This window comes from Muscardinus avellanarius, assembly GCF_963383645.1.
Source record: "Muscardinus avellanarius genome assembly, chromosome: 15".
NCBI lineage: Eukaryota > Metazoa > Chordata > Mammalia > Rodentia > Gliridae > Muscardinus > Muscardinus avellanarius.
In genome coordinates, this window is record NC_137801.1 from 28,167,573 (window position 1) to 28,193,134 (window position 25,562).

Sequence of the window (25,562 nt, forward strand, 5' to 3'; positions counted from 1 at the left end):
GTGAAAGTGAATGTGCCTTGGAATATAGCTAAATTCATGAAGAAACATACCAATGCATATTACATTTTAAAAAATACAAATGAAACTATGTATCCTTTATATAAAACCTCTCTAGCACCTTTTGTATAGATCTCATAGAGCATTTGTATTTTGCCCAGTGCTGTAGTCCATATCTGTTCTCTGCCCTTGATTTTTATCTGCTTGATGTGTTTTTACTTGTGTTTGTATCTCCCCAAGTTCCTAGATCAGAGCTTTTCCATGATCCAGAGTCTCATGGAGTCAAAGCATGTTACATACTAGGTAATAGAGAAAAGGAGAAATGTGAGTCAGGGAACTTGGATCTTAGGCCCTTTTCAGACACCGAGAAGAATGACAAACTTTGGAAGACCAATTGCATTCCCGGGATTTATTTACAGACAGACAGAGGGAGGGAAAATCCTGCAAATTCTAATGAAACACTTTTAGCATTGTGGCTTTAAGATGTAGAGCTAGCCAAGTAGAAAAACCCAGCCAGAATCTCAGGCAAGAAGCCAGGATTAGAGACAGATTTTGGGTGTCATTGGCATATGTGTTTTTGTTAATCCTTTACGAGAGGATAAGTTTCCATATAAAGTGTGGACACTAAGAAATGATTTAAAGTGGGGCTTCTGTCAGACAACTTATAAGGGACAAAGAGGTGAAGAAAATCCACAGAACAGTGGCTTGTAGGTTGTGTGGTGGTAGTTCTTCTGGGTAGGTGTGTTTCAGAGCTCCTCAAGTGTTTCTTGATTCTCAGTCTTTCTCCTTCCATTACATCTGGAGGACACTGAATATGTGGTGCTCTGCTCTTGTTCATCATTATTCTCTTTTATCTGTTAAGTTTCTTTTTATGGCACTAAGGATGGAACCCAGGGGCATTCTAACTCCGAGCTACACTCCTAGGCCTATTTTTTATTCTTTATTTTGAAACAGTTTCTCACTGAGTTGAAACGGGCCTCACTAAGTAGCAGAGGCTGTCCATACCACGATCCTCCTGTCTCAGCCTCCCAAATGCTGGGATTTCAAGCATGTACCACCATACCTGGATGTCTGTTTTTTATATATGACACCATTTAAGAAAAAAATATTTAATGCTAATTCTTTAATCTGCAAATACATTGCACAAAGCCCAAATCTCTTTGTATGGCATATGAGGACATTCTTCATCTGTAATTTTATTCAGATTTTTTTTCAGACTCTAGTTTTCCAGCCCCAACCCAAATATCTTGCCTGAGCACAGTCAGGTTGTACTAGGCACATCATGATTGCCTAGCCTGCCAAATGGAATGGGTTGATGAAAGACCAAAAAAGATACTTGGAGGTGAGATGCAAGGCATAATATCTATTAAAAAAGGATAAACCAGGTATGGTGGCACGTGCTTGTAATCCCAGTACTTGGGAGCCTGAGGCAGGAGGATCACAGGTTTGTGGCCAGACTTGGGAACATTGTGAGGCCCTCCATAACTTAGGGAGATTCTGCTGCAAAATAAAAAAATAAAATAAGGCTGGAGGTGGAACTCAGAGGTAGATGCTCCTAGATTCCATCACCAGTACCTCCCTCCCCCATACACATGAATACAGGGAAGATCCAGCAACAGGCTGGACCACTAGCTCCTCCATTCTCCTCAGCACGTCTGGTACATAACCAGAATGTCGTGTCTTCTGTACGGTGGGCACTCTGTACAGTGGTAGCTTGCTGGACAAGCACTTATGCTCTCTGCAGGAATTACCACAGAAAGGTGTTTTTATAGGTTAGGTTGCTGGGTTACAAGAGCATTGACATCACTAGCTTAGCTTGGTTTTCCCCATTGTATGACCAACATCCCAAGGAACTTGATTTGCATGTAAGAAAGCAGCTTTCTTTAGATAACACTAGCTTGCCCTACTTCCCAGCACACATGATCTGGACATTTCGATTCTGTTTTGTTCTCTTTGTCTCCTTAATGTGGCTAGGTTCCTGGGAACCCACAGGGGCATTTCAGGGACATGATGTTTTACTGTCTTCATCTTCTTCAAGGATGACACGGAGATGATTGTTGGCCTACAAGTATTCCAACTCTTCTGCCCTACTGTGACTTTATTTCTTTTCCTTACCTACTATATTCATTGCTCATTTCCTCTTTTATTGACAAATGTCCATTCATTGCTTAAAAGACAGTTCAAGGCAGGGTATGGTGGCTCACACTTGTAATCCCAGCATTTGGGAGGTGGAGACAGGAGGACCCTGGTTCACAGACAGCCTCAGCTACTTAGTGAAGCCCTTTGTAACTCAGTGAGACCCTGTTTCAAAATAAAGTCTAAAAGATAGGTTTGTAGCTTGGAGATACAATGCCCCTGGGTTCCACCCTCAGTACCACAAAACAAACAAACAAACACAGCTCAAGATTTATTTCTAGGCCAGTTTGTGGCTTTTAAATCTGTCCCTGGAGTACTAATTTGCACAGGGTACATTTATTTATTTATTTATTCATTCATTCATTCATTCATTCATTCATTCATTTTGTCCCTGGGAATTGAACCCAAGCACATTCTAATTTGGAGATACTCCCACCCTTTTTATTTATTTTTTTATTTGGAAAAAGGTTCTTGCCAAGTTTCTGAGCCTGGCATTGAACCTCTGATACTCCTATCTCAGAGAGGCGAGTACTGCTGTACTTGGCTTATCTCATCTGTTTAAAACATCTTTGCATAACAGTCCTAGTCTGAGTCATTGATGCGTTTGTTGTTACTCCATCATGATGCAAGTTTGAACTAAAATTTTTAGGTGAAATTTAGGTTCATAATTCAGTTTTAAAATTGAATCTACATGCAGTTAGCAAGCTCTTCCCATATTCCCAGCACTATGAAATGTGCTATACCCTAAGGTCATGGGTGAGATAAACCTGGGTTACTGGTGGCCATGATAAATGGTAAAAATTGCATTTATCCCTCATCTATAGCAAAATCCCCAAGAATATTGCTGTGCATATCTGACATATACTCTTATTTTATTTCTTCTTCAATCCTGATATCGAACATATTAACATCCTATGTTATATTTATTCTAAAACAGTCTATTATCCTGAGGAAGGATTAACATCTTTAATTTCTTATAAATAGCTTAATGAGGTATATAAATCAATGCCATATTTGAGTTGTTTTCAACCCCATAATCAGCACATTACATCACATAGATTTAACAAAACCTTTTATTTGTTTATTTATTTATTTTGTCACTGGGAATTGAACCCACAGACATTCTATCACTGAGCTATAGCTGGGTATGCCCTAGCCCTTTGTAATTTTTGTTTTTGAAATGGGGTCTTACTCGATCGCTCAAAGTCTCACTCAGTTGCTATTCTAGTTAGAAATAAAATATCGCCTACAAGTCTCATTTATTAATGTTAAGTCATGAGAGTTGTAATCTCATCAGTCTCACTGGTGGCTAAATCATTATTATGGGTGGTGGGGTGTGGCTGGAGAAAGTAGGCCCGTGAGGGGTACGGCTTGGGGATCCTGCTGGTGCCTTTTGACTCCCCTTGCTTGCTGTGTTCTTTCTTGCCTTCAGCCTCCATGATGTGAGAGTGAAGCATTGTGTCGCTGTCTCTCTGCTTCCCATCGCCATGCTCTGAGATCTGCGGACCCTGGCCTTACTTAGATTGAAACACCAAATCTCCAAGGAAACCATGAGCAAATAAATTTCCCTTCTTCTAAGTTGTGTGATCAGATCGTTGGCTTATTGTGGGGAGCTATTAAGGTATTCCCCTTATCTTTACTAAAAGCATACTTCTGACTCTCCGCCCAGAGTCAACAAGGTTTGGGGCCTTGGAAGCTTCAAGGTTACTAATGCTAATGATGCTCTTGTTCTGTCTGAGCTAAGGCTAGGTTTGTATTGTTTGTGGCAACAGGGTATTGTTTTTCCCTCCAGGGTAACCTAAAGCTAAAAACTATAAATGCCACAAGAGAAGAAGTCCCAGTGTTGGCCAGTAGAGATATGGACTCGGGAGTTGACTGGCGATTCTTCCATGCTTAGGAATAAATAATATTTGGAATTTAATTCTTAAGAGTTATATTATTTCATCCTCACTCCTCTCTTTGGAACCCGTACTTTTGCCAGCTGGCTCCGGCATTATAGCAGAGAGAATGCTAATACAGTAACTGATCCTGGTCTTGAACCAGTGATCCTCCTGTCTCAGCTTCTCAAGTAGTGGGATTATAGGTGTAACAAAACAAAACTTTTTAAATTAATGAATAAAATTTTCACAGAAAAATAGAATTTTCTACAGGAAAAAAGGATCCTCTCTAAAAACTGCTCTGCAAAAAATACCTTAAGGCAAATATGAAAATAGGATTAAAATGATATGTTTTATACAAATTATATCTCTTCAGTTGAAATTTAAGTTTACTTTTTCCTCAGTAACATTGACTTATCCCAAATATTTGAAGAAGCTGTCTGGAGCAACAGGTAAAAAAAAAAAAAAAAAAAAAAAAACCACCTGTGCTTTCTTTTAATAGATGCATTTATTTCTCAGTTACAACTCCTAATGTTTGGCTGTCAATTAGCCCATGTCAAAACTACAGGTAACATTTTCTTCAGTGTTTCTGTTTCTGCTGATTTAATTTGTTGTCAAATACCTCTGAGTTTCTGAAATTTAGATGCCATTTCTGGTGGACCTAAATATGCCATACTGTTATTTCTTCTTCTCTAAATTCTAGACTTTCTTTTTATTTATTTATTTATTTTTTTTGCAATTTCAGGAGAGATTTTCCCACTACCTTTGCAAAACCCTTGTTCCCAACAGCTAATTTAAATCTCTTCTACTTTTCCTTCCATCCAATCAGTAGAAAGAGAAAGACCATGGGAGAAGCCACATTCTTAGCAGAGTATATGTGTTCTCTTTTTATATTTTTACCTGAAGTAACTCTCATGGTACCTGGCACATGGTTGATTGCTTAAATATTTGCAGCTCCTAGTCACCTAGCACATTTCCTATGGCTTTCTTTTCTGTATCAAAAGGAAATACTCTGCTGTTTGCTTCATCAATTTTATATTTTTTCTTTTGTTTCCTGCTCTTTCTGTAGACTTAAATTACATAAAATTTATTAATTTTTATAATCAATATATTAAATAGAACCTGATACATGAGATAGAATCCTTACTAAAAATTTTTAGGAGGGAAACACTATAGTGTATATTGGATCATAATTTCCAAATGCATTTCAAACCTTAACACATACTGCCTTCATAAGTAGAGATACAGTGGTCATGCAACTCAGATTCTGTAGAGCCTAAAAACCCCTCTACTCTTCTTTAGAGATGAAATATTTTAATATGACTTATTCCCTAAGGCTTATTTGAAGGGTTGAGTAAATTAGTGTAGCAGCCAAAAATCTTGCTTACCTAAATTACCTAAACTCAAGTTTGACTACGTAATTTCTCAGGTAACACTTTTACCCAGGGCTCATTTCTGATTTTGTGACTTCTAGTTTCTTTTCCTTAGAATTTAGCCCCCGCCCCCACACATATATTTGTATACTTAGGTCCCTGGCTTTTTGCTTCCAGAGTAAAATTAGAGAACAAAACAAAAATGTTGACTGGACACTGTCCTTTTCAGGAATCTTACACTCTTGCTTATCTGCTACGAGAATACTCTCCTGATTTTTCTTTTGCCTCTGTGCCTATCCTATGTCTTTTAAGTGATAAATGCCATTACTTCAAACATTGTGTATAGGAATTCTGCAAGGTTGCTTCCTACACTGTTCTTTTTCTGTATTCTCTTCTAGGCAAACTGATACCACCAAAAGTTTTACTAATCATCATAGATATGTGGCTAATCATGCGTGTATTGGTAGCCAAGGGCCAAGACTTCTTTTCTGTGCTCTAGGAATATATGGCCAACTGATTACTTTTATTTTTTATTTTTTTTATTTTTTGAGAGGTTTTTTAAACTCTTTAACTTTAACTTGGACAAAATAAACTCATAAGCATGCTCCCCCCAGACTATTTCTATTTTAGTGATAAACAAAAATTATTCACCAAGTAGTTCCAACTATAGAGCTAAGATTGGGCTTTTGCAAATTTCTCCCTTTCCCATATTACATATATAACTAATTGTTGTCCATTAAATTTTCTAATTTGAATTTGAATTTCCCAACTTAATCACCAATGCAATAGTAATAGGATGTGGGGCTCTGAGAGATGATGAAGTCACAAGCACAGGGCCCTCATGGATGGGATTAGGGCCCTTAAAAAAAGGGCTGAGGGAGCAAGTTTATACTCTTTTTATCCCTTTGGCCATTGAAGACACATGTTTCCCTCCAGAGCTTTGGCCTACCAGATGCCAGACCTTCTGTCATCTTGCTCTTGGACTCTAGAAATGCCAGAAAAAAATCACATTTTTTACAAATTATTCAGTCTTTGCTGTTTTTTATTGCAGCATGAATGGATGAAGACAAATACTTAAAAGTTTCTCAAGTGTAATGTATACAGTAGTAAGCCTCAATAGAATGAATGAGAAAAATCTCTTTGGGGTTCTTGGTTTAGACAAAGAAGGAGGAACCATAGAGGAACAAAAAAGATGACCTAATTGATGTGAATGGGAGGGGGGGAGGGAAATTCCCTAATGTACGTGATGTGACATACATTCGCAAACATATCAAAGTCAATCACTAAGCTAAACATGAGAAGGAGGGAGGGGGAGGGAATGTGTTAGGAATTGGGGAAGGGCTAATTGGGTGATGTGTACATGTATGCCTCTACCATCTTGTACCCCATTAAGATTTACAATGTACCAAGCAAAAAATTAGAAAAAAGAAGAATATACAGCTTGCTTGAGATTAAAACATTTGAATAGCACGGACGAGAATATTATTTATGGCCCAGCCATTACCTGACTTACCAACCTCAACTGTACCCACACTATCCTTCTCCCAACTCTGACGCTGTATTCTCTTCTTGCTCTATTTCCTCCTAGTGTAGGTCACTTCTCCAGAAACTCTGTCAACCTCTTTATTCAGTAAACTTGAAGTCATTTTCAGATTTTATTATTCCAGTTTTTAATTCTTTAGGTAAGCCTTCTCAGTCTTGATTGTTTGAAATCCACCATAATACAATCTCATAGCATTTGTAACTCTTATTCATTGTTATAGTTATAATTTTACATTGTTTTTTTTCCCATTGCTAAGCTAATGTCTGAAGGCCCACTAACTAAAATGCCATGAAAGCCACAATCTAGTTTGTTTTTGATCAATACTGAAAGTTCCAGTGCTCATAGTTCCTGGTACCTGGTAAGACTCTATGGGATGTCTAAAATGAATGAACCTGTGTTATATCACAGGTACAAAGCCATCTAAACCAAGCCATCTAAACCAAAACATGTAGTACCCCAAATGGTAGAAGTAAAATGTAAAATTTAAACTAAGGAATTCTTAAGGCAGACTAGAATTTCAAAAGAATTTGGACTAAAGAGACAAATGTAATGGTCTATTTGTAATGGAAAATGAGGTGAAAAGGGTCCAGGGATAAAAATGCATCAAGATGGAATGATACTTATCAAGAAGTGAGGGTATACAAAAAGGAGTGGTATGAAATAAGATTAGGAAGACGAATCAATCATCAAAAATTTCAGCCCTTGAATGTCAACTTCAGGAGCTTGGGCTTCGAATTATAAACAAAGGGGAACCCAAGTACCTGTGGAAAGCACTGAAAAAATATTGCTGCATGGTCATATTTTTTTCTACTGGACTTGCATAAAACATATTAAACTAAGGATGGAGAGAGAAACTTTTTCCTAAAGCTAGAAAGTGTTTTTTACAATACAAGGTGGACACAGATTGTGTACGTCACTGCTGGAAACTCACTTTTTCTTGGTGGTGCACAAGACACATGTTTACCCTTTTGTGTGACCTGGCCCTAAAACTGCAATTGTGCACCTGGCCGTGGGTCATGTAATGTTTCATTCCCTTATAATGTACCCACCAACTGTGCTGTAAACATCTTCTCTCCAGATTGAATTTTTATATACCTGGTTTTATGTTCAAACCAAAACTCAAATAACTTGAACTCACATGAAAAGTGAGACTTTTTTTTTCCTTTTTCTGTTAAACAAGTTTATAGTCAGTTTGCTTCAAGGAATCACAATAACTGTAATCTTTATAAGTGGTTATTCTACAGGTAGAACATGAGCTCTGAGTCTGTTTAAAATATCAAACAACTGAAAACATAAAGCTTTATGCCCCAGGACATTGTTAATAATCTTCTACATGGGCTTTCCCTGAGCCTTAAGTGGCTATGCAGACAGAGACTCTGAAAAGAAAAGCCTTCAAAACAATGGGGGATATCTCTACATATCCCCATACACTGTAGCTGGAAAACACTTAAAACTTGTCAACTTTTTAAAATATATGTTTTAAATTTTATTTATTTACAATATACTTTTATTGGTGCATTGTAATTTTATTTATTTATTTTTTTATTTAAACAATTTTTTTATTGAACGTAGATAGTATACATTTATTTGATGCCCTCCCCCTCCCGCCCCCGTTTTCCTTTCCCCCCTCCCACCAATGGCTGTCCAGGTTAACCATGACTTATTCATAATTTTACACATGTTCAGGTGTAGACCCTCGTTAATCAAGACCGACCTTCCTCCTCTCCTATCTTACCATCCAAACTTAGCTAGTATTTCCCCTTCAATAACTGGAGTCCCACTGGTATTCTCTGTGTTTCCTAGTTTGGGCATATTAGAGGAAATATATGTATCTTCTTCTTTTGTGCTTGGCTGATCTCACTTAACATAATGTTCTCCAGGGTTTTCCATCTTCTTGCAAATGACATAATTTTGTTCTTCTTTATGGCTGAATAGAATTCCATTGTGTGTATTTCCCACAGTTTTGTTATCCATTCATCTGTTGATGGTGATTTGGGTTGGTTCCATATTTTGGCTATTACAAATTGTGCTGCTATGAACATAGGTATGCATATGTTGCTGTATTTCTCTGAATTCAACCCCTTTGGAAAGATACCCAGGAGTGGTAGAGCTGGATCATATGGTGGATCTATTCCCACCTTTCTTAGGAATCTCCACACAGATCTCCATAGTGGTTAAACTAGTTTGCACTCCCACCAACAGTGTAAAAGAGTTCCTCTTTCCCCACATCCTCGCCAGCATTTGTTGTTTGATTTCTTTATGCTTGCTACTCTGACTGGCCATCAGGGAGATGCAAATCAAAACTACACTGAGATTGCATTGTAATTTTAAATCCTAATAAAGTTCAGAGTGATAGGGACGTACATGCAAAAAGCACTTGGTGAATTTCTCTCCACCCTTCGCTCCCACCCTACCCCTTCCCCTTCCTCATTCATAATATTGAGATTGAAATTGATAATTTTGAATATATACATAGCATCAATGAAAATATTTTCTACATCAGGTCTTCCTCCACTAAATCCCATTCATTACTCCACTGGTGTCTCTTCTACTTTATCTAGAATCCCTTCTGTATCCCGATTTCTCTCAGTTTCCACATACAAGAAGAAAAAAAAGACCCCTCAACTTTTTTTTTTTTTGGTGGTACTGGGGTTCTTGGAAACCCTTCTACCTCTGGGCTACACTCCCAGACCTATTTTATACTTTTTAAAAAAATTTGGAAACAGGGTCTCTTAAGCCAGCGCAGCTGTCTTTGAACCTGCATGATCCTCCTGTCTCTTCCTCCCAAGCACGGGGATTACAAGAGTGTGCCACCATGCCCGGCAAGACCCCTCACTTTCTATGGCTGGTGCTAGGATATATTTGATTTATGCACCTAGTGAGGATTACTATTGATTCATTACTTTGGGCTGGCACTGTATTGGGTCTTTTAAATATATTCTCCAATTTAATCTTCATAAATCTGTTTAATAGCAACTTATCTTTATCTCTATTGAAGGCATAACAATTCTGAGACTTAGAAAATTTAAGTAATTTTTTTTAAGTTCATGCAGTTAATAAGTGTCAGGACTAGCCTTTTTTGATTCATTCATCCACTTGAAAAAGACCTCTGGCAAATTCACTGGTAAATAAGACCTCTGTTCTCATGGAACAACTCAAGAGTTAGAGAAAGATTCTGACAATCAGCAGCATATAAATAGCCAAGCAACACATATTCATAATAATATAGCATCTATGATAAAAATGAAGCAGGAGTGATTAAAATGAAGAGAAGGTAAAGAGATTTTGATCCTTTTTTTTTTGTTTTAGGGTGATGAGAGAATATTTCCTGGAAACAATAACATTTGAATAAAACGTGAAACAGAGTGATAAACAAACGTCATAACTATTTTGCATAGAATAATTCTAGGTGACGACTGTAAGGATAGAGAGTAGCCTTGGGCCAAGATGCACACCTCTAATACGAGTACTTGGGAGGCCTAAACAAGAGGGTCACAGGTTTGAGGATAATATGAGGTAACTTAGAGAGAGCCTGTCTCAAAGCAAAAATAAAAAAGGGTTGAAAGTATAGCTCAGAGGTAGAAATCCCCTGGGTTTAAAATATAAATACATACACACACACACACACACACACACACACACACACATGAATAATTGGATAAAAATGTCAACATATTTTGATGACAGCAAGAATGGCCAGGCAGAATGATGAGAGAAATTATTCTGGAGGGTTAGCCAGGTGTAGATCATGAAAATCTTTCCTGGCTATGGTAGAAATTTAACTTGTAATAGCAAAGAGAAGACATTGAAGAAAGGGTTGTTGTAATTTTCAATAGGATGGATGGACAAGTTGAGGAGCTACCTGGTTTATGTATAAAATTCTTGTGAAAGATGTGTGGTCACATGAAATCTTTTTTTCAGAGACCCAGGGACCACTTATATGGTGCTGAGAAAAACGTTTAAAAATAATGAAGAAATGAATTTTCTTTCTCAAAGTCTTTCTCAAGTTATTTCCTGAAGTTAAAGAGTGTTGACTTGGGGATAAAGGAGTAAAAGAATAAAATGAGAACACCAAGAAGAGGGAGAGAAAAGGGGTTAAAATGGAGGTGCTCAGAAAAAGTAATCAGGGGATATTTGTTGATTTAAATGACTGCAAATCCTTGTGCTATTTTCCACAAACTTCTCATTTATTTATTTATTTATTTATTTATTTATTTATTTATTTATTATCTCTATTCCTACTGCTGTTACTGTAATTTAGACTCTCATCTCCTGCTTCATAGATCAGTGTATTAGTCGGTCATTATTACATCCTCATAGAATACAATCACAATTCCATTCACTTATAAATTCAGTCTATTCAGAACAACACTACTACTATTTAAAATGTTTATTATAATTACAAGATCAAGATTTATTTCTTCATTATTGTAAGAATATTCATATGCAGTCTTGTCTCTCTGCCTTTTTTTCCAGTGTCAGTTTCCTTTTCTCAAAGAAGAAGCTATTTCCTAATTATAGTTCATGCATCTTTTTAAGATCCTTAACCTCCTCCAAACACTCTTGCCTTCTTTGACCTTCTTCAGTAAATATTATCTGTATACTGCATTCCAGACTGAATTGTTTGTTATTTTACATTAATTTAATTATTCATGAATTTGTACATTTGTTTACAAATTAATCCATTCACTTGGCAAGTGTTTACCCATATTCTATGTGTCAGGCAATTCCTTGGACATAGAATGAAATTCAGAATCAAATAGATGAAAATTTATTCTTAAATCAACTTTAATGAAGTTTAATTTATAGTAAAATGCACAGATTTTTTAAAGTAGAGAGTCATTTGTCAATGAGTTTTGACAAACGTTCACACCTGAACAATATACCATACTCAAGATATGAACCATTCCTTTAGGGAACCATGTTCTCTGTGCACTTTAGTAGTTTGTATAATCTCTCTTCCATCACATCTATGTACCATACATTAATCATAGCATAGTTATGTGTGTTTTAAAACTTTAAAAAATATATATTACCTCTTTAATCCTGACTTCTATTGCTTATTGTTATATCTTCAATCTTTCTTGTAGTTTTAGAAATTTGAACTTTTTATTATTAAGTACTAATTTATTGCATGTAGACTCATATTTTGTTTAATTCTCTGTTGATGAATATTTGGGCTATTTTAGTTTCTGACTGTTTTCAATAAAATTTCTATAAACATTTGTGAAAAATATTTTTGGAAGAAAGTATGTTTGCATTTCTCTTAATTAAACCAAAGTATGAAATTGATAATTTATAGGGAAAGTGTTTTTTTTTTAATGTGTAATGACTTTCAAGCTTTTTCTTTAACTGCTTGCAGTCAGAGAAAAATATACTTATATTCCTGTCAGAAATATGTGATGGGTCCAGTTATTAAAAATCCTTTTCAGCACTTGTTATTCTCAATCTTTTAAATTTTAAAATTTTATTTGAGTGAGTGAGAAGTTATATTTCACTGTGATTTTAATTTGCATTCCTTTAATGATTAATGATATTTAGCATGTCCTTATTTGCTTAGTAGCCATTTGTTTATTTTATAAAGAGCTTTCTCAAATCTTTGTCTACTTTTATTGAATTTTATCACTGAACCACAGTAGTTTTTATGTACATGTGTATGCATGCACAAACAGATATGCAAATATATCTCAGAGTCTTGTAAATTTTTTAAAAAATTAAATGATAGCCAAAAGTAGACATTTTTATATCAAGTCTAATTTTAAGTGGTTTTTTGCAATTTAAACTTTTCATGTCTTTTTCTAGTAAATTTGTGCCTGCTTCATGTTGTAAGATATTATTTTGTTTCTTTAAAATATTTTCAAGCTTTAGCTCTTATGTTTCAGTTAATAATCCATATTAAATTAACTTAAATTTTCTGTATGTTATTCGGTATTGTTTGGCATTTATTTATTTTTCAAATAGGTATCTAGTTTTTAAGAATACTTATTGAATTGCTTCAGAACCTTTGTCAAAAATCAACTGATGATGTCTTATTTGACCTCTGACTTGTGGAGCTTGGATATTCCCACTCCTGTTCTCACAGAAAGAAAAATAAAATTAAATAAAAACCCCCGAAAAGTAACAAGTTATTCATTAGAGAACTGAGGTCCCAGGCAAACCGGTGTGCTAAAATCTGGCGAGACAGATGACTAAAAGCAATCAAAGCTTGGGTCTGTCAACATGAAGTGGGAGCCCTTGGAGCCAGAAATAGGCAGGAACCCTGGCATGGTGATTTTTAAAAAATGTTAAAATTGAAATGGGAACTAACTTGAGATTTAAAACTACTGGAAAATGAGATTCTTTGGGTGTGTGTGTGGGAGGGTGAGGAGCTTGTCTTATCCTTTCTTGGGTTTACTTTCAGCTTCCAAAACCTCAAACCCTTATATCTACCTCCTCAGCTCAGCAGATCATTGTGTCCTATTGGGCTCCACTTACCTGGTGGAAACTGTCTTCATACACAAAAGTAGGGAAGCCATGGGGCTCCCTTATCTGCATGATCACCCTTATCTTTTGTTCAACTTTAAGATCATTTATGATAGGATAATTATTTCAGGATCAGGTACTATTACAGCCTAAAGTTGAACTTTTACATTTTTATTAGCTTTGAATTGAATATATATTGTCTTTAACTTTAATGTAAGCATCTTGTAGACAAGCATTAGTTGTCTTATTTTATTTGTAACTCCCCAAACTTGGCATTTGGTAAGCATATATGTGTTTTTTTTTCATTCATTAAATTATTCCAGAGTTTTAATGGAATATCTACCATAGGGGAGACATAGTCCTAGGTACTAACAAACATAATTAACATGGGCCTTTTGCCTATATTGGCCCATATTATTCTTTCTTGGGTTTACCTTCAGCTTCTGAAACCCCAAACCCTTATATCTACCTCACAGAAAGAAACTGAAGATGTGCTGTATTTTGTAGAATAGACATGTAAATAAATTCTTAAAGCCAGTCATGGTGGCACGTGCTTGTAATCCCAGTACTTGGGAGACTGAGCTACAGGGATTTCAGGATTTAGAACAGATTCAGCAAGTAGTGAGACTCTAATAAGCCTAGTGAGACTGTGTGTGTGTGTGTGTGTGTGTGTGTGTGTGTGTGTGTGTGTGTGTATGTGTGTGTGTATGTGTGTGTGTGTGTGTGTGTGTGTGTGTGTGTGTGTTTTCTTTTTCAATACTTGGGATGAAAACCAGGGGCTCCAAGCAACAACCCTAGCCCTATTTCTTTATTCTCTATTTTGAAACAGGATCTCACTGAGTTGCAAAGGGCCTCACTAAGTAGCTGAGGCTGTCCTCAAACCATGATCCTCCTGTCTCAGCTTCTCAAATGTTGGGATTATAAGCGTGCACTACCACGCCTGGCCTGTGAGACTGTGTTTGAAAATAAAAATAAAAGGACTGGGGTATAGCTTGGAGGTAGAATGTCCCTAGGTTTCATCCTCAGTACCAAAACAATAAATAAAAAATGAACTCTTAAAAACAATATAGTGCATAGCTACAAATTACAACAAAGAAAAAAGTAGCTAAGGCATTTCTCTGGGAGAGTCAGAGGGAGCTTTGTATTTCTTGGTGATTAAAAATATTAATTTAGCCGGGCGTGGTGGCGCACGCTTGTAATCCCCACGCTTGGGAGGCGGAGACAGGAGGATCGCGCAGGTTCGAAGCCAGCCGCGCTGGCATAAGAGACCCTGTTTCAAAAATATAAAATAGGTCTGGGAGTGTAGCCCGGAGGTAGAAGGGCTTTCAGGAACCCCAGTACCACCAAAAAAAAAAGTATATATATATAATATATATATTAATTTAACCACATTACTAACATAGGAGTATTAAATCCTTTCCTAGAAAACAAAGTAACATCAAAGCAAGTTTCTGTGAAAGATGGGAGAGAATGGTCCTGTGACAGTGATGTGCATTGCAGGTGGTACTACGATTATCTACCTAAGATGTTGGCAGAGGAATGGAATTGTTCCATGTTTCTGAAGAAGATGGAGCATCAGAGAATGCTATTCTTTCAAATTTGCAATCTCTCTAGGCAGTGTTTGAAGGGCCTGGTTCTCATAGCTTTATTTTCTGTCCTGCCTCCTTATTAATTCTTTGTGCTGTTCAGTTTCTTCCAAAGTCTTACTAAAGTACCAATTAATATTTTATTGTCTCAGAGTTCCTTGCTTCTGTGATGAAATTTATAATGCTTCTCTAGCTGGCTTCGAACACACTTGGCACTATTGCAGTCATTGCTTGCCATGATTGATATGGATGGAGACGCTGAGGACATGCGGCAAAAGGGAAAGTAAAGGAGAATATGGGATAAAGATTCTGAGCTAGCACACTTTATTATTCAGGTTTCGTGGTGATTTTAGAAATGACTTTATATACTGTTAATCAATAATCAATATTTCTTAAATGCCTGGTTTTTAGGAGAAATAAAAAGAACTTGAGACATAACCTTAACCTTGAAGGAGGGCTTACAAGGCTCCCAATATTAAATATTAGTTGGGATAGAATGACATCTGAACAAAATTAGCTTTAGGTTTGTTCACCAAACATACCGAACATGTTGAGTGAGCAAAACACTATGGGAAATGCTGAGAAGTTAAACAAGAAGAAGAAGACAGAACCTCTGTCATGAAGATGCTTGGCATCTGGAGAATAAAGGGATATGCAAAAAGATGGTTAAAACCAAAACAAGGTCAAGTAGGTGCTAAAGCAACAAAGACATTCATTGAACCTTTGCTGTATTCCATGCATTAACTCAGTTAATTCCCAGTGCAGCCAATGATGTATGAAGCATCTTATTATCCCCCTTTTATAGATGGAAAAGCTGAGGCTTAGAAGTGTGTGAAATAGTTTGCTAAGATAACATAATTAGTATATGACAGAGTTAATGTATGATCTCAGGCAGTCTGTTTTACAGAGTCTGTAAATTATCTTACAATGCAGAGGAGGGAGCAATTCATTCTTCGTGCTAGCATGATGTTGAGAGATGTGTAAATATTATAAGAAAGTTTAACTTTGTGCATTCATTGTTAGTGGCAAGACATACTAGCTTCTCACTTCACTGGGGAATATATGCATTCAGAAAATGCAATTTGTGTTCTTAAAACTAACAAAAATTCTCTTCCCATCGTGAGGTTGGGTGATTACAGAAATGAGTTCAGGGCTCCTGTCTCCATCACCTAGCCCCCTAAAAGATCAAGGATTACTGCAAGCTATTACCTAACATCATTTAAGTCCTTTACAATTTAGTTCCCCAAACCTTATCATTATTTACTCAGTTCCTTAGATCCTTTAATCCAAGTTTTACCTCAAGAGTGTACACATCTCTTCAGTCAGCAGAAATATTTATTCCTCTTTATAAATTATTAAATTAACTTTATGGCTCAGAACTAAGTATCTCATGAATTTTGTTATCATGAATTAGTAATAATTCTGTACGTTTGCATAATGCTTTACCGTGTTCTTCCACATAAATTATCTGATTTAATTTTCATAACCGTCAAGTGTGGTAGGGAAAGTTGCTATTAATATTCCTATTTTAACCATGAGAAATCAAAGAATTAGGAAAGTTTGAGTAACTTTTTTTTTAGTTCATTTAGCTGTGGATTATTGGGCTGGATTTAGGGCCAATCCAGATGATGTCTTCCCTTGTTTCCACTGGTCAGGGCCTGATTATAACTGGATGATTACAACTTGAATCTCTGATGTCACAAAGATAACAATCACAGCTATAAGGGAGAATTTATGAGGGTGCAGCAACCCTCTGAGACCTGGGCTACAGGACAACCAGGCAGCCTTAGACACTTATTAATATTATGAGAAGTGGCTTAGAACTTCAATGTGACACGGTATCTGCGATGGGATAGATCATTGCATGATGGACTTAGTCAAGGCAGGGAAGTCTGGTGGACTTCAAAAAAGGAATTGGTTTAAAAGAGATTGAAACAAGAATTAAGTCTTTATGGATAGAGGAGAGGCATAGACAAAGTTAGTAAGAGAGAGATTAATAGAACAATACTGGGAAGAAGGGACTAGCTGATTACAAACTATATAATGGGAATTAATCAGAAATCAGGCCAATTGAATAGGATGGGGAAGAAAATGTAAGATTGGAAAGAAGAGATAAAAAATAGGAATGACATCATGTCCTGAAATAAAGACCATGTTCAGTAGGATGTTAGGGGATCGTTGATTGATTTTTTGTTTGGCAGAGTGAATACTGGTGAATGAGGGAATCACTGGGAATGAAGATAAATGAGACTTCTACATGTAAAAATGTTTCATGTAACAAGAGACTGAATTTGGAGGCTGAGGCACAAGAAAAGTGAAAGATGACCCCAAGGTTTCTAGTGAAGATAAAAAGAGCATTGATATCTGCAGCAAGAGACGCTAAAATCGGGGACTAAGCTGTAGGAAAAGAAGATTTTTCTTAATTTGTTTGGTGTGTTTTGTAAGACAGATATCCACGAGGAGGAATTTTATGGGATGTTGGAACCATGTGGAATTGCCTCATTTAGGAGCTGGACTATACACAGAGGCACAAGAAAAGATCTAGAAAAAGTGATGAGAGATGACAGAAGGAGAATACAGACAGAGTCCTGTCAGTGACCGCAGAAAAGGAGAAAGGGTCAACAAGGGTCAGTAGGTTAATAGCTTACAAAATAAAGTTGAGGCCGGGCGTGGTGGTGCACGCTTGTAATCCCGCGCTTGGGAGGCTGAGACAGGAGGATTGCACCGGTTCAAAGCCAGCCTCAGCTGCTTAGTGAGGCTCTCAGCAACTTAGTGAGACCCTGTTTCCCAATAAAATAAAAAAAAAAGGTCTGGGAGTATAGCCCGGAGGTAGAAAACCTCTGGGTTCCACCCCCAGTACCACCAAAAAATAATAAATAAATAAATAAATAAATAAATAAATAATAAATAATAAATAATAAAATAAAATAAAATAAAAAATAAATAAAAAATAAAGTTGAGCCAGCAACAAGAATTTAGAATAGACCTATCACTGGATATGATAATGTAAGCAAAATTTTTGGGAAAAACCTCAGATTAAATAAGTTAAGGGTAATGTATGTGAAGTTCTTCAGAAGCATTTTTATTGTTTTTATTTAGATTTTATTTTTTCATTGGTGCACTGTATTCATACATCATAATGGGATAAAAAAAAAAACTTTTGTAGACATACATGCACACATTGCCCAGTTAGCCCCTACCCGATCCCCACCCCGTTCCCTTGCATCTCTCTTTCCCATGCTTGGCTTAGTGGTTGACATCTAGTATTATAGCAATTTATCCAAAATTAACAATGATAATCTCATATAACAGTTTAATTTGTCTGATACCAAGCTTTTGATGACTTAAAGATTACATTTTAATGTTTCTTTTTGCTTTCTTTCTTACCAGAGAATATGTTTTCTTCTTTTTTTTTAGGTGAAACTATCATACGTTTATTTATTTTTCAGAAAAAATCTATTCTAATATGGAATATGGACTCTAGATACCCAAAACAATCTCGAAAAAGAACAAAGCTAGAAGATGTATATTTTCTTATTTCAAACCATATAAAGCTACAATAATTAAAACAGTGTAGTACTGTTATAAAGGCAGATATATAAACCATTGGAGATAAATAAAAGCCTAGAGATAAATTCTTCCATATATTTTCAAGTTATTTTTGACAAGGTTTCCACGAACATTTGGTAGAGGAAATAATAATCTATTAACTAAATATTGTTGAAAAATAATAATTACATGAAAAAGAATAAAATTGGACCCTTACCTAACACCATATACAGATATTAACTCAAAATATATAAAAGACCTAAATATAACTCTTAAGACTATAAACTTTTAGAAGAAAATCTGGGTCATAAAACCTCACAACATTGAAATTGGCAGTGATTTCTTGGATATGATTTCAATGCACAGGCAACAGAAGGGTATACAAACTCACTAAAAAATAAAAAAAATATTGTATATCCAAAGACAAAATGTTGGAAATCCAGTGATCACAAAATATATCCAATTTATTATATGTATAATACACACACACACACACACACACATATGGAGAGAGAAAGAGATATATATATATATATATATATATATATATATATATATATTTATAGAGAGAGAGAGAGAGAGAGAGAGAGAGAGGATTTGTCTATGTTGTCCAGGCTGGTCTCAAAATAAGTAATTCTGGGTTCAAGTAACCCTGTCACTTAAGCTTCCCAAGTAGCTAGAACTACTGGTATCTTGCAGAAATGTTATACTCATTTGGATAAAATTAGAATTTGGAAAAGTTAAAAATATTTATAGAAGGAATGAAATATAAAATCAAGTGAGGTAAAATTTTGCAAAATATTGAAAGTACCCACAAATCAAACTGGAATAAAGAAAGGCTTGCAAAGGTAACACTTGCAGACAGCCTAAATAAGCTGTGTACTCTCAGCACCTGGTGCTGAGAAAATTTTAGAAACAGTATATTTAGCCACAATTTTACCGGCTCATCATGCATGTTCTAGTTCCTTGATTCTTACTTTCTTGCTGAAGAAATTTGCATGAAAAAGGATACTTTTAAAAGTTTTATCTATTTTTTCCTGTTTGTTCTTTTACCTGAAGTCATAATCATATTTCCATAAGAATAAATTATGATTTCACAAACAAAGGATTATAGCTTGGGGAGGATAATTAGATGCTGGGAAATGAGGTTCTGAAATGAAGGTCTTGTTTGTAATATCCAATATTTGTGATGAACAATGAGCAGTGATGAAAATGTATCCCAGAATGTGACATGCCACGTGGGTGCTTATAGACAGTCTGCTGCAGGCATTTTTGGCTTCTAAAGCTTTTCTGTTATGATATGGATTAAAAAATAATAGGGCAGGTCAGCTTAGCTTTGTCAGAGAGTTCATTTGAGGAGACATTTCTTTTCTGGCTCATACCGCTTCTGTAATTTTATGTGGCTGCCACCATTATTGCTCGGGAGACTTCATTTGGATTATAAGAATAGGAAGCCAAGTGTCGATGAGTGCAAAGTGTCTGCACGGGACTAATCCCTGTGATGATGAGAGCTGAGCAGTGTTACAGCTACATCCACCAATTGTTGAGAATTAAAAAAAAAAAAACCTGCGTAATAATACTGAGAAGACAATTGTCCAGGATTTCCTAAGGAATTCTTTTTTCCCATCCTGGGTTTTTTTTTTTTAATCCATCAGCAAATAAAAATTTCCTCTTTAGAGTGAAATTTGAGCTCTAAAGTAGCACAGATGGAATGCTACTTATATTTCCAGTACTTAGCACAATGTGTGGCACTTAGATGATGCTCTCTGTCTCTGTCTGTCTCTCTTTCTCTGTCTCGCTCTTTGTGTTGAAAGAATGAATGAATGAACAGGAAAACCAGTCCAAGCCTCCTTATGACTGCTCCCAAGAACAGACTTCTCTATGTCCTGTACCAGTGGAAAAATCTCCCCTGGGCCACTTTCTAGGCCAAGTAGAAACCAGATCAGCCATTGCGTCTCTCATGGCATGGCTGCGTGAGTACTTCCCACTGTATCAGTGTGTCTTCTGTACTGCCAGTTCAGGTTCTAGTTAGACAGTTGGTTACCTGGTAGAGTGATCCTAGACTGGTGTATCTGAGCTCTTCCTCTAGGGAGCCCCGAGTAACCTTGATTTCATCCCTCTTGGTTTACGAATGTCTCCCCTGCATTACTCTTTCTATACAGTGTGCCTATGCATCCTGACATATGGATGGAGGTCAGAGATCTATTACTGTCTCAGCATCCTTCCCGAAGCTTGGCTCCCAACTTGGTGGGTGGAAAATAGAAACATGCCATAGACAAGACAAGCCTCTTTTTTCAGTTCTTTTGTTGAAAAATATATGACAAATGCCTTGTTCAACAAAGAGGTGATCACAGGCTATACAGCCCAAACTGTAGGAAAATAGTATTTTAGATATGTGTTAGTAAATAAAAGCTGTCTTAGTGTTCTGTATTTTACAGATTATTAGTTTTTTTTAATTTATTGTTGGTTTGGGATTGCCTTAATCATTTTAAATAAATATTTGACTTAATATTTATGTGTTTATTATTTTGTGTATTTTTTTAAAAGGATAAAAATGTGTAAGTTTCAAGTAACCCCAAAATCATTTTTTCTGTCCTGCTTGCCCTGATGCTTGAATTTCCCTAATGGAGAGAAACTACACATGCCATTTTAATTGAAAATTTAAAAAACGGACCAAAGGTCCTGACATTCACCTCTGTCTACCTGAGAGAGGTGAGAGAACCACTTTGTGCAATCCCCCTAGGGCAATTAGCTCTTAGCTACCTCTTTTACAAGGTCAGAAAAAGAAAAAGAAAAAAAAAAAGATTTTCAAACCAAGTTTCTAGTTTTTCTGCTCTCCTACATGCAGTTCAAATAGTACTGAATTTGGATGCAAAATATTTAAATTATTATTTTTGACCTGCCTCTTTGGGACCTGGAAAATGTCAGTTCACCTCACCAAATTTGCTAATTCGGTCTCTCAGAAGTAGGGGTGTGTGTGTGTGTGTGTGTGTGTGTGTGTGTTCATCTTGGTTTATTTCACAACATTTTATGATCAAATAAGATAATATTTGTCAACACACAGCGACATGAGTAAATGTGTACTGGTATAAGTTATTACGGGTATCTAGTACTTCTTAATAGGGGGAACATGCTCTGAGTTAATAGGGAAGTATGCTCTTTTCCTCTCTTCAATGTTCTTAGTAAGTGTTGGTGCTGGAAAGACAGAGGGGATGAAAAGTGGTTGTCAACACTCAGATAAAGAAATAGAATGGAAGCAAAGGGCAGTGCTAGCTTCTAAGTGGCCCAGAAAATGTGCCTCAAGAAAAAGATTATCACCAGCATTGCAGCCTCCATAAGTTCTGTTTGTGATTATGTATATCCCCACTAGTCCATCAGCTGGTGCTATGGTTTGAATATAACTTGTCCCCTCTGAAACTCATGTTGGATTTTAATCCCCATTTCAAGGTACTAAAAGGGTGAACACTTAATCTATGGGTTTAGCGGAGGACAAAGATAAGATAAAGTCATCAAGTTGGACCCCACAATCAAATACCAATGTCTTTATAAGAAGAGAGAGAGGGATCAGAGAACAAATATATTTATGCTGTCTTTCTCTATATGTTGACCTGAAGGACCTCTAGAATCATGAACCCAAATATTCCTTTTTTCTTTAGAACATAAGCAATCTATGCAATCTTATGCAATCATTATTAACAACAGCAACAACAATAAAACAGTACCACAAAACAAAACAAAACAAAAAAAAACCCAGACTAATCCAGCTGTCTATTCTCTAGCAATAACCAGCTAGTTATTTTTGATACTTTTTCTTACAATTAAGTACATGCTTGGTGGCTGGTACACATCTGTATTATTTGGAACTATTGGTACAAAAAGCTATCCATGTAAAATGCTGAAAAATTAGTAATTATTTTGTCTTTATTTTTATTTTTTGGGCCAGTTACACAATTCATGAAGAAGGATCATTGGAAGTGGCCATAGGCACAGCAGAAAGAACATTCTACAAAGAAATGAGGGAATTCTATTTAGTTCCAGATTTTAAAAGCCAATCAATATGTAGTGGAGATCAGTCAAATACCTTCGCTGAGTTTCAAATTCTTTACTGGTTAAATAATATAAGCACAATTTTGCCAAAGTATTATGGAGATCAAATAATCAGATATAGATGTTGGAGAGTTTTGCCACACATAAAAAGCCTATATAATTAAATGGTGATATTATTTGCTAAGAACTCCTAATGAGGAAGCAGTTAAATAAATTAGCTATGAGGTTGAGAAATAGAGAAATCAGCAGATGCAAATCTACTAATTTGATAATTCCTAGGGGCATTAGCTTGTCATCTGTACACATGCATTGGCATAGTAAAATAAATAAATACAAAGCACTCCTTTCATCTAAAATGCCTTTTCTTTTTCTGGATAGTCTCCTAATGACAATCTGGCATCTACCAATTCCATCTCAGAGGACTGTTTGCAGCATTTAATCAATCTTTTATAACATGTACACGTCTGCTGCTTTTATAATTGTGACTTAAAAGAGGAGGTGCCGAGTATATTTTGCTGCTTTTCTGATTCTCAGACAGAACCACTGGGAAGTGGAACCACATCCCACAATGCACTGGTGGTAACTTTCCTTCCAGACAAATATCCACTAACCATAGTGTACAATCAGCTGCCCACATTGGAAGAAACAAATCAGAAAACCGCTGTTCCATAATCACAGAATTGAAAGAACTGTGTAAGTAAAATGACAGGCTATTAATTCTGGTTTGGAAAGCATGAATAGGACTTTTGATGAAGCTTAATTCTCTTTTGGCTCTTCAGAAATGGATAAATCATTTAAAATAAAAATAGATGTTGTGTTATAGAACACTCATTTCTCTCAATATTTATTATTTGGGGGAAAAGTGTTTTTTAATGCTGAAAATTAATGCTGAAGTATTCATGTGAATGCTTCAAAATAGCACACAGTTTACTCCTGGATGCCTCAGTAAACTCTAGACCTGAAAATTACTTGTTGTAATTTAAGTAAACTTCTAGTATATAAAATTTTAATTGAAAAGATATGATATTTCATTAAGTGCTATGACACATATTATTACCAAATATGGCCTGGCAAGATCTCCAAGATGATTGGCTACTGACTGGATTTCGACTCCAATCTAAGCCAAATGTTGTATTCAAGATACATGTCAGGGACAATGTACTTTATGGGAAAGGTTATACCTAAGTAGATAGAGATATGATATACTCATTTGTTTTTATATCATTTATACAATTCATTTTATGTGAATAACTTTCATCAAGAATTTTAATATAAAATTTCTATAATATTAGAATAATTATCAATTTTTAAAGTCTTGCTCTTGCACCTGCAAAAGTATTTATAGTTCCCCAAATTAACAGACTGCCGTGACAGTAAGATATGAACAGGAAAATAATTAAAAAGGAAAAAAACATTTTGGAAGTAAATATGCCCTGGGAATCCATCTAAAATGTGTACCTAAGAAAAGCAAGTATTTTTTTGTATTTGCACATCCTTTTTTTTCCATTTGTGAGAGAAATAATGTGCTTTGCTTTTTAATTTTTCCTGGGGTTGGCAAATTCACTTTGAAAACACTTTGCAGGAAATAAAAGAGTGAGGAAGGCATATGCACTCTCCCACTGAATTTTAATTAGGCCCGGTTCTCACACAGAATCACATCTAACCTGACTTATGTTCTCTGCAAAGTATGCCAGGGCCAAGGAGCCAATAGGACAGCTCTCTCTTACTTAATTACTGTGAGGCTTACTGGAGTGGTTAGTGAGCACAGAGGGAGCAATTGCCAGCTTCATGGATAACTTACCTGGAGAAAACGATTAAAGTACATCCACTACTTTTCTCTATGGGCATGAAACCTGGGCATTTACTTTCGTGATTTTCACGTAACAACTCATCTTCAACCATTCCTCCTTCCCCCAAGACTCCAGGATCCCACCCGATGACACCAGTACCAGCAGCACAGCAGCCATCCGTGTTACAGAACTAGCCTGCTTCTAGCTCTTCCGTATAACCAGCTACCATATTAATTTCCTCAAGCCATCACTCATGTTGGTATCCTCAAGGACAAACAGCTAGTAAGAATCCAAAGAACAGATGCACAGACTGAGACAATCTTCATCGTATTTGCAGAGGGAGATCTTTAAAAAATGAAATTATGCATCTGTACAAAACGGATCCTGAAGAGTAGCCCATTAAATTTTATTTTGCAATCTTGGTTGAAACTTGGTGCTAGTGAGTTTTGTTTTGTTTAATTATTGTTATTCACAAACTGTAAGTACTTTCTGATTTACCAAAGGTGGATTCTTGAATTTACTTTTGGAATCATCTGCCCTTTTGATGTTTTGAAATAAAAAAAAAAATCACCTGCACATAACCTTTAGTGCCCATCTTAAAATGCAAAGGTAAAATTATCCCTTAATTTTCTTTCATGAAAATGAATACTTTTTTGTGCAGCTCCTTAACCTGAGGTTCTAAATGAAAATTGGGGAAAGTGGATCCTGTGGGTGACCAAGAATACTGTTGATCTAACACTGTTTTGACAGTGGGGGAAGAGATGACCTCCTCGTGATACACTTGAGCACCTCAGTTCTAAGTTTTGCCTTGCATGCTAATGGAAATGCTATTACTGTGTAGGTTAAAATGAGAGTGAGAGAAAGTAAGAGCTTTTGTTTGAGAAGCTCTTCACCTGTGAAGGGAAGACATGCGAGAGGGAATCAGCAAGTAGAATTTTCAGACTTGAGCTTTTTTTGTTTAGGAAGGAAAGACTATGAGAAGGTATAGCCTTCTACTTTTCCTAGCACAGCTTGGATTGGCAAAGCAGTATTCTACCCACCTACCAAACAAGAAGGCATGACCTACTGATTATGTTCTGATATCATTGTTGTTTAGAGATGGTAGGGTAAGTCACTTTGCATGGGGTTTTAAGGATTACCATAATAGGAAATAAAAAATTGAATTTAAGCAGTTATTATCTGCTGTTTTAGCTGCTACTGCT